We start from the raw sequence: 10277 nt of genomic DNA, 5'->3' as shown, positions 1-10277 counted from the left end.
ACCTTACCCCTATTAATTTTAGTGAACAAGGATCACAGTACGGATTTTCCCTACTGTATTTGGTCAAAAAAACTACCATAATTGATACCATCGGCAATGAAACTGCACGCTTATATTCTAGACTACAAAACTTCAAATCTATTTTTACAACAATGTGCACGGCTCACAGAAACGGAGTACGCTGAGAACTTTAGAGAAGGATATGTCTTGGTTCGTGCGGCCGTGCCTAAATGGTCAACCCATAAGCATGCACTCACGTAGGCATGTACAGTAGGTGTTATTCGTTATTATTATTATTATTATTATTATTATTATTATTATTATTATTATTGTTGTTGTTGTTGTTGTTGTTGCTGTTGTTTATTCAAAAAAATCATATACTTTGAAAAAAAAACGTTCACCACGCCTTACAAAGATGTTAACGTGGTGTAAAAACTGTATTCGCGTAACATTTCAAAAGTGTTCATAGCATTCATAAAAAATGACTGTAATATTTAAAAAGAGTCTGGATGTTTCAAAAGAATAATCGTGGGGTTTGCAAAAAAAATACATTATAAAAAAATCTTCATGTAATTTAAAAAAATCTTACCACTAGAAAAAATGTAAATGACTATTTTAAAAATGTTCACGTGTTCCTAAAATAGAGCCGTGGCATTTTAAAAAGTTTATAAAATGGAAGAAATGTTCATGTAATTCAAAAATTGGTACATACCATTCAAAAATTTGCACGTGACAATTAAATAAAATTATTACATGTTCCAAAAAAATGTTTATGAAGTTTTAAGAAAATGTTAATAAAGTGTAGAAAAACATGTCCCCATAATATATTTAAAATATATATATCACTTGTTACAAAATTAAAACATGTATTTTTGGAAAAAATATGTTCATCATGTATTTTTAAAAATGTAAGCGTGTACCAAAAAATGTTATGTTTGTATTCAAAATATGTACGACATGTATTGCATTTTTTATATGTGTTTGAAGAAAATGAAATAAAAATTAAAAAAGCGTGAAGGAAAACACAGAAAACAAAAATAGAATAATATAGAAAACCGAAATATAATAAACCAACCAAAACCTTTCAGAATGTTCCCGAAAGCGCTATTTTCTCCTGCAATTTGGGCCACGTCCCGCTAAGCTAGGAACGACTGGAGTAAGCGATAAATAGCCCTGGCGAGAACTGTAGGTAATTTCTTAGGAATTTTTTTTGTAACCCGCCATCAAGGCACTTTATTACTGATTAGGCGGTACAGCATCTGATTGCACTTGGGCAATCAGGAACGCAGGGATTACATCAAAGGAGGAGCTATCGCACTCCATATTCAGTGCTTTCTTTGCACACAGATGAGCCGCAAAGTTCGAACTACGATTAGAAAACACTAACGAGAATCCGTGAAGTTGTGAGAGATACGTCTTCATCTCTCTGAAGATATGTCCGGCCTCGGAGCGGTCATGTCCCGCTCCCCATGCCGTCACAATCATCTGGCAATCTGTCTCTAAGATCACCTTCTGGTATCCTTTTTCCATAGCCATACGCAGAACATCTCTACACGCTAACGATTCAATGATGAATGGGTTTGTTATAGCTTCATACTTAGTTGTCTATGCTGCGACAAACATACCTGAGTGATCCCTCGCAATTGCCCCAGCCCCCGCACACTTTTGTGCACATCTGATTGCACCGTCGGTATTAATTTTGATCCACCCAGTTTCAGGAGGATCCCATTTCGGCTGACGTTTAGCTTGTTGCTCCTCCATTGCGGGGATATCAATAGCTCTGACAAACTCTTGTATCAGCTGCATGGACCTATGTGGTTGGTAGCCAATTTCCTTGTGAGTGTACTTGTTTCTGTTGTTTCAAATCGCCCACAAAACCGACACAGCCACCGCTGCATCCTTCTTACACATGAAGTTGTGATCTAGTAAATCTTTCGCCCACGTCCCAGGGTGTCACACAGGGAGTTTCAGCTCAAAGAAATCACTTGCTGCATCCCAGAACAGCAGTGCATGTTCGCACTTTATCAGCGCATGAAATAAGGATTCATCGCTTCCCCCACACATTGGGCAAATTGCATCCGATCTGATATGGCGCCTGCATAACTCCCCATGTGCTGGTAACATATCCTTCAGTACTCTCCACATAAAGACTCTAATTTTTTGTTGTACTTGTAGCTTCCATAGAGCCTTCCATGTTACTTCTCCACCATCAGAAGATGAAGTCTGAACTTGTAAGCTGAACTTTTTGTCCATTGCCATTCTATAAGCCGACCGGACAGTAAACTATCCAGATTTCTCCCATGCCCAGCCCCAAAAATCTGGGCATCCACTTCTTGGTCGCGGCATGCTCAATATTGCATCTGCATCAGGGGCAATAAACATACTCCGAATCAAATGAGTGTTCCACTGCCCTGCTTCCTCGAGAAGATCAGCAACTATCTGTACTGGTTCATTAGATAGACGGCATATGGGTTTCATGGACACAGTCCCAGCTATCCACTTGTCATGCCATATTTCTGTCGTCCTCCCATCGCCGACCCGCCTTATCAGGCCTTCCTTCAACATGTTTCTACCAACAATGATGGCTCTCCATGTAGGTGATGCACTCCTTGGGCAATCTGCACTCAAGAAATCACCATTAGGATAATGCCTCCCTTTTAGTACCTGTGCACATAAGCTATTTGGCCTCTCCAATAGCCTCCATGCCTGTTTCGCTAACATTACATCATTAAAAGTCTCCAAATTTCTGAATCCCATCCCACCTCTATATTTTGAGATGGACATTTTATCCCAAGACTGCCAGTGCATTCCTCTTTTATCCAGCGATCCCGCCCACCAGTACTTGGACATTACTGTCATGACTTTTTTGCACAACCCCTTTGTGAGCTTGAAACAGCTCATAGCGTAGGTTGGTAAAGCCTGAACCACTGTCTTAAGAAGGACTTCCTTTGCTGCACAAGAAAGTTTTTTCTCACACCAGCCTTGCACCCTACATCTTGAACACTCATGGATGTGTTCAAAATGACGTTCTGTGAGCCTACCAGAGGGAGTTGGTAGCCCAAGGTATTTTTTTGTGAGCGCTTCTCTATGAATATCCAATGCATTTCTTACACCCACTCGAACATAAGCTCCAGAATTCCCACAAAAAATATCGAGCTCTTTTTCTTATTAGCTTGCTGACCCGAGCCTTCCCTATACACATTCAGAATTTCATTAAGCCGAGTTGCACTCCTTACATCGGCCTTCATGAACACAAGACAATCGTCTGCAAATAAAAGATGTGAGATCCACGGGGCAGTAAGGCCCACTCGGATTCCTCTGTCAATCCAACCGGCATCATAGTTCTTGAGCAGACATGATAGACCTTCTCCACACAACAAGAACAAATATGGGGATATGGGATCCCCTTGTCTAACTAGCGAGCTATATTTTGGGAGTGGAAATTTGGCTCCCAAACACTACTGATTTTTTATACATGTACGGATGGATGTTTTCCACGTATTTACAAAATATTAAGCAGTATGTTAATTTTATGGCTACACAAGAAAGATAAATTTCCCTGAAATAAAAAATGACAGAAGGCATGAGCTATCCTCATTTCCTCCAAAGACAGGAGTTCTATAAATTTTCAATCAAGTAGATGTACTCCCAACAGTAAACTGCAAATGGTTGTAATGAAAGAAGACATGAGGCCTGAACACAATAGAAGTTTGTACCAAACAAGAATCATGTGTAGTTTCCAATTCAAAAGGTTCCATTTTGAAGCATTATTCCTGTACATAGTTTTGTTTTAGGGCTAGCGTTTCAAATTGGTCGATCGATCTTGCTCCAGATCGCTCCCTCCAAAATGTGTGTCGTCTTCCGCTGTCCCCGCATGACCATTTCCTACTGCGCCTTGTCCTTCCACGTGGAACACTTGTCTACACATTTTTTTCCTTAACCCAACCGCATCTGCCTCCCTGTCTCTTTTCCATGTCGTAGCTCGCACGGATGCACCGCTTTTCCTTCTCTACAGCCACCTCTCACCACCGCTGCAAGTTGCGGTTCTCCTTCTCTGATGTCTACCTCCCCCACCCACAACTGCGGATGGAGAGCTTGTTGTCGCTGCCCTCCTCCCTCAAGGACCGGCAGATGCGAGCACCTGAATTAACAATAAATAAATCTAGAGATAGAGTTAATAGAGGGGCCCCAATTGTATTTTTTTAGAAAAGGAGGGATTCCCCAGCCTCTGCATCAGAACGATGCACACGGCCACATTTATTAAAAAGAATAAATAATGTTGAACAAGGTCTTAAAGTCTGCAGACAAAAGGAGCGGCAAGCTCACACAGAGCCTCAATGCCAAAACAGAAAGCCTAACAAGCCACAACCGGCTGGCAAATTAACAGATAGGTAAACTAATCGCCTATCCTATTACATGACCGCCATCCAAACCGGTTGAAGATATCCCGCGCTACCATCTCCCACCGGACAGATCCAATAACCAAACACTCTCTGACCTCCGTCGTAGTGAGTAAGGACCACATACGGATCAGCGCAGTAGCCCGAAATAAAACCTGCAAAAAAATGAATAGTTGTTGTTCTGTTAAAAGCCAAATCATTTCTGCAGTTTCAAATTGCCCATAACAACGCACAAACTCCTACACGAATGTGTCTAGCTGTTTCGGAGTCTATCCCAGCAAGTCACGTCACGAATAACGTGTTGACCGAAGTCGGGGGAGTAATGTTAAAGGCAATTTGCACAGAGCGCCACAAGCCTCGTGCCAACGGGTAGTCAAAGAAGAGGTGCTTGATGGTCTCCTCCCGATCACAGAAACTACACCTAGTAGAACCTGTCCAGTTACGCTTAACTAGATTGTCCTTTGTTAAAATTACTTGTTTATGTACAAACCACATAAACACTTTAATCTTTAAGGGGACCTTAACTTTCCAAACCTCTTTGGAACTAGGAATCACACTTGAGTTAATGATATCAATATACATCGATTTAATTGTGAACTCTCCAGATCTAGTAAGCTTCCACCACAACTGATCTGGCTGAGGATTTAACTGAACCCCCATCAATCTCCGAACCAAGTGAAGCCATGCTTACCATCGGTCACCCACAAGCACCCTCCTAAACTGAATGTTGAGCGGAATGGACTGCACAACCGTGGCAACAAGAGCCTCAAGGCGCTGAACAATACAATAAAGGGACGGATACTGGGTCGCCAAAGGCGCGTCGCCAAGCCACGTATCCTCCCAAAATCGAGTGTCATTACCATTACCAACAATACACCTAGTTCTGTTAAAGAAGGTAGCTTTGATTCTCATGAGCCCCTTCCAGAACAGCAAATCATTTGGTCTCATAGTGACCTGGGATAGGGTCTTGGACTGCAAATATTTACTGTGTAAGATCTGCGCCCATGTTGCCTCCATCTCAAGTGCCAACTTATATAGCCACTTACTGAGCAGGCATCTATTCTTGACTTCTAGATTTTCAATACCAAGCCCCCCCTGGTCCTTTGGTCGACAGATAATATTCCATTTGGACAGTTGGTATTTTCTCTTAAGTTCATCACTCTGCCAAAAGAATCGGGATCGATAGAAGTCCAGCCGTTTCCTAACCCCAACTGGGACCTCAAAGAAGGATAAGAGGAACATAGGTAAACTCGTGAGCACCGAGTTAATAAGCATCAACCGGCCTCCATAAGACATGAGTTTTCCCTTCCAGCAACTCAATTTCTTCTCAAACCGATCCTCTATGGACTTCCACTCGCTGTTTGTTAGCTTACGATGGTGAATGGAAATACTTAGATACGTAAAAGGTAGAGCCCCAACTTCACAACCAAACAATTGTCTATATGCCTCTTGTTCATCTTTGGCTCTACCAAAGCAGAACAGCTCACTTTTATGGAAATTAATCTTAAGCCCCGTCAATTGTTCAAATAAGCATAACACTAACTTCATGTTTCTCGCTTTGGCCAAATCGTGTTCCATAAAGATGATAGTATCATCAGCGTACTGCAGCATGGACACACCACCATCAACCAAATGAGGCACCAAGCCACCCACCTGACCGGCCTCTTTTGCCCTTCCTATCAGGATCGCCAACATGTCCACCACAATATTGAATAATATTGGAGACATAGGATCGCCTTGTCTCAATCCCTTATGTGTTTGGAAATAATGACCTATATCATCATTCACTATGATTCCAACACTCCCTTTTTGCGTGAATGCTTCCACCTGGCGTCGCCAAGCTTCATCAAAGCCCTTCATGCGTAAGGCCTGCTGAAGGAACGGCCATTTGACTTTATCATATGCCTTCTCGAAATCCACTTTGAAAATAACCCCATCAAGTTTTTTCGTGTGGATCTCATGGAGCGTTTCATGAAGGACCACCACCCCTTCCAGGATGTTCCTGTCCGGCATGAAAGCCGTTTGAGTAGGCTGCACCACGGCATGCGCAATCTGTGTTAGCCTATTCGTCCCAACCTTGGTAAAAATTTTGAAACTGATATTCAGAAGACAGGTAGGACGAAATTGCTCGATTCTCACGGCCTCTGTTTTCTTAGGAAGCAGGGTTATTGTTCCAAAATTAAGCTGGAAAAGCTGCAAATGTCCCGAGAACAAATCATGGAACATCGGCAATAGGTCCCCTTTAATAATATGCCAGCATTTCTTATAAAACTCAGCCGGGAAACCATCCGGACCGGGTGCCTTATTATTTTTCATCTGGGAAACGGCCTCGAAAACCTCCTTTTCCGAAAAAGGGTCGGTTAATATATCGTTCTCCACCGCAGTGAGTTGAGGTACATCTTCGATTCTAGACTCATCCAGAGACACACAGTTCTCTTCTGGTGGTCTAAACAATCGTTTGTAGTACTCGGTAATGTAAAGCTTCAAATTATCCTGCCCGATAATCGTACCCTCATCTTGTTCTAGCTGGAAGATTCTCTTCTTCCTATGTTTGCCATTTGCAATCATATGGAAGAATTGAGTGTTCGCGTCCCCCTCGACCACTCTTCGTACCTTGGCCCGCAGAGCCCACTTTAACTCTTCTTCCCGAAGCAGTTCTTTCAACCTCTTCTCAGCGTCAAGCTTAGTATGAAGCTCGGTGGCTGGCAACACCGTGGTTTCTGCTTTTACATCTAAGGACTGAATGAGGGCAAGGAGCCGTTCCTTTTCAACCCTACATATCCCACTAAGAGTTTAGCCCATCCACGTAGGAAACTTCTCAGATGCCTAATCTTATTCTGCCAGCGCTCAAGCGCATTCCTACTGCCTGCTTACTTAGCCCACTCTCTGGCTACGAGATCCAGGAAGCCTTCTCTTTCAAACCACGCAAGCTCGAATGAGAACAAATTCTTGTTGCCCGAGTAGGTAGCCCCACCAGAGTCAAGAAAAAGAGGCGTGTGATCAGAAATCCCGCGAGAGAGAGCCTGAACAGTTACGAAGGGAAACTTCTGTTCCCATTCGACACTTGCGAGTACCCTATCCAACTTTTCAAACGTTGGATTTGGCATGGCGTTGGCCCAAGTAAACTTCCTACCTGAAAGCTCAATCTCTCTCAGATCCAAGCTTTCAATGATAGTGTTGAACATAAACAACCATCTCCCGTCAAAATTATCATTGTTCTTCTCGTCACGCCTCCTAATAATGTTAAAATCACCCCCAACGAGATCAAGTATCGAACACCAAGTAAGATCCCTCCCGATCTCCCTCGCGGCGGCAGACAATGCCAGTCAAACTCAATACCCCCCGATAGAGTGTTAAGAAAGTGTGGTGAGAAATTTGCTCTACCAGTTTCCGACAACGCAATAAAATCCAATCGATGCTCGACGGATGCATCTGCAAGAAATCTTCTTTTAGCCAAGTCCTTAAGACCTCTGCTATTCCAAAAGATTCCTCTCATATCTCGTTGTGGAATTTTTTAGCAGTGCGGATCCTAGCACTCCTACGCATAGCAGACGTTGGGTAAATCTTGCGCTTCCATTTGCGCTTAGGGCCGGTCCTCGCATCCACCCGGTCCTCACTCCCCATTTCAGGGGGACCAACAACATCCATCTCTACACTCTCATCCTCCTCCTCCGGCTCCGGGAGGGGAGGTGCGAGATCGGCACAAAAATCATCGAGCACCCGAACTCCCAAGGCATCAATCTCAAAATCATTCATGGGTTTGACGGCAGCTAAGTTTCGAATCATATCTAAAGCCCTCTCGGCTTCTAGATCTAGCAAATCATTGATGGAGTTAGAAATTTCACCCTCATTATTACCTAGTGAAATCCCTAGTTGGTTCGCATTATCAACAATCTCATCATTTGAAAAATGCAATATGGAATTAGAAGTATTGACCGACATACCAGTAGTGACCCGGACGTCACGAAGCTTGGCCACCCTCACGGCGCACCGTTGCTGCATGTCGTCCACCTCCGGACGGCCCTGAAGACGGCAGCTCAACTGTCGGCCCTCAGACGCCTGGTCCGGAATCCCGCCGAACTGTATAACCTCCTCCCGAGTGAAGTTGCTCGGGGATTGACCGCCTGTCACCCCCCGAACAAGCAGCTGCTCCCCACGGCTGGGAGAGGGCGCCGAGTCAGCTGATGGGGAACCAAAGGCCACCTGCCCCCGCTCCCCATCCACCCCAGACCTTCGGTCAGGAGTGATTGCCGGCGCCAACAGTGGGGCGGTCCCCCTGGGCGCGGAAGGTGAAGAGGGTCCCGAGGCCACCCGCCTGAAGCTCCCTCCATAGGCCGGTCCGGCCACCTGCAGAATCGGCCCAGCGACCGGTGAAGAGGGTGCCGAGGCCACCCGCCCCGACCCCCCTCCCGAAGGTATCTCCACCCTCATGGTCTCACCGACCCGAGCGAGAGGAGAAGGGGGCGCCGAGACCACCTGCCTCGACCCCCTGCACATCTTGGAACCACCACCTGTAGTTCCGCCGTCTCAACACAATCCGGCAAAATCTCTATCTCTGAAATCTCCTCCGCGCTAGAATCCTCCACGCCCGGGCCCTCAAAGTCCAAAGCGGGTAGAGAGTGCTCAAAATCATCAAAAGACTCCACTCGCTCGCTCCAAAGCCTGGGAGGTGCAGTAGCAGGCTCAATAGATCCAAACCTCAGAGTGGTCGACGGCACTGAAGTAGAAGGCGCCATCCCATCTCCGGTCGTCTGAGCAACAGACCCCAGTCCCTTGGATATCTCTCGTCCAGGATCAGCGGCCGGAGTCTCCTTAGCTCCTGCACTCTCATCATCCTCGTGCATATCAACATCAGTGGCAGCAGGTGCCTCAGCAAACAAGTTGTCATCCTCAAACTCAATCTTGAGGTTGTAAACCTGGCCTTGATAAGCCCACTTGACCACATCAGGCACAAACTCAATGTCCAAAATGCTGACCAGTAAGCGAGCAACCCCATGAGCTCTAGTAAAGGCCATATCCACAAGGTCCGGCTTTCCCACCATGATGCCCAAACTCGCAACTACCCTAGCATCATGCATAGGTTTGGAAGGAGCTCCCGAAAACCATAACCAAGCCTGGGTAAGAGGTGTACCCTGAGGTTCAATCAACTTCCACTCGTGGAACTCAAGAATGCCCTCAGTACCTGGCACTTTGCACATCCCGAAACTCAAGAGCCTCTGTAAATCCTCCACTGTCGGGAACTCAACCCTGAACAAGTTCGCCTCTAGACTGACAAGCTCCCAGTGGAAATCCCCTGGGGCCAGCTCCCAGAGCCACTGCACAATCTGGGTCTCAAAGACTTCTCCTTTAGTTACTTTAACAATCCCAGTTGTCACACTCTGAACCTCATCAGTAACCTCCCTCTCGGTCGGAGACTCAAAGAATGTGAGCTCAGCACAGTACACTCCATACATCATAAGGTTCGGTACCTGCTCCCTCAAAAGCGGACAAACCCCCGACTGATGGGCTGGCTTGCCACACGTATCGCATAAAATAGCCCCATACTCAGCAATGAAATGGCCCTTATCACCACAACGGTAACATAACATCCTTTCTTTCTTGCGCGCATACTTGGCCGCTCTGTCTTCTACCGACATAGACCCAATATCACCATTAGCAGGGACCACCACGTCAGCCAGTGCCGTTACCACCTCCATAGCCTGGCAAGACAACTCAGGTTCCGCAGTAACCTCGCCAACAGGTGTCTGGTCCACAATAACAGGATGCTGTCGTGGACTATAGCGGCCACCACGGCCACCTCGGCCACTGATGGGGTTATGTACCTAGGGTAGGGTCATGGACCTGTTCCAAGTAACTTACCCTAGGACATCCCTAGAA

This window comes from Triticum aestivum, chromosome 1A (genome assembly GCF_018294505.1).
Source record: "Triticum aestivum cultivar Chinese Spring chromosome 1A, IWGSC CS RefSeq v2.1, whole genome shotgun sequence".
NCBI classification, from domain to species: Eukaryota; Viridiplantae; Streptophyta; class Magnoliopsida; order Poales; family Poaceae; genus Triticum; species Triticum aestivum.
The sequence above is the reverse complement of the archived record's forward strand: the minus strand, read 5'-3'. Positions refer to the sequence as shown.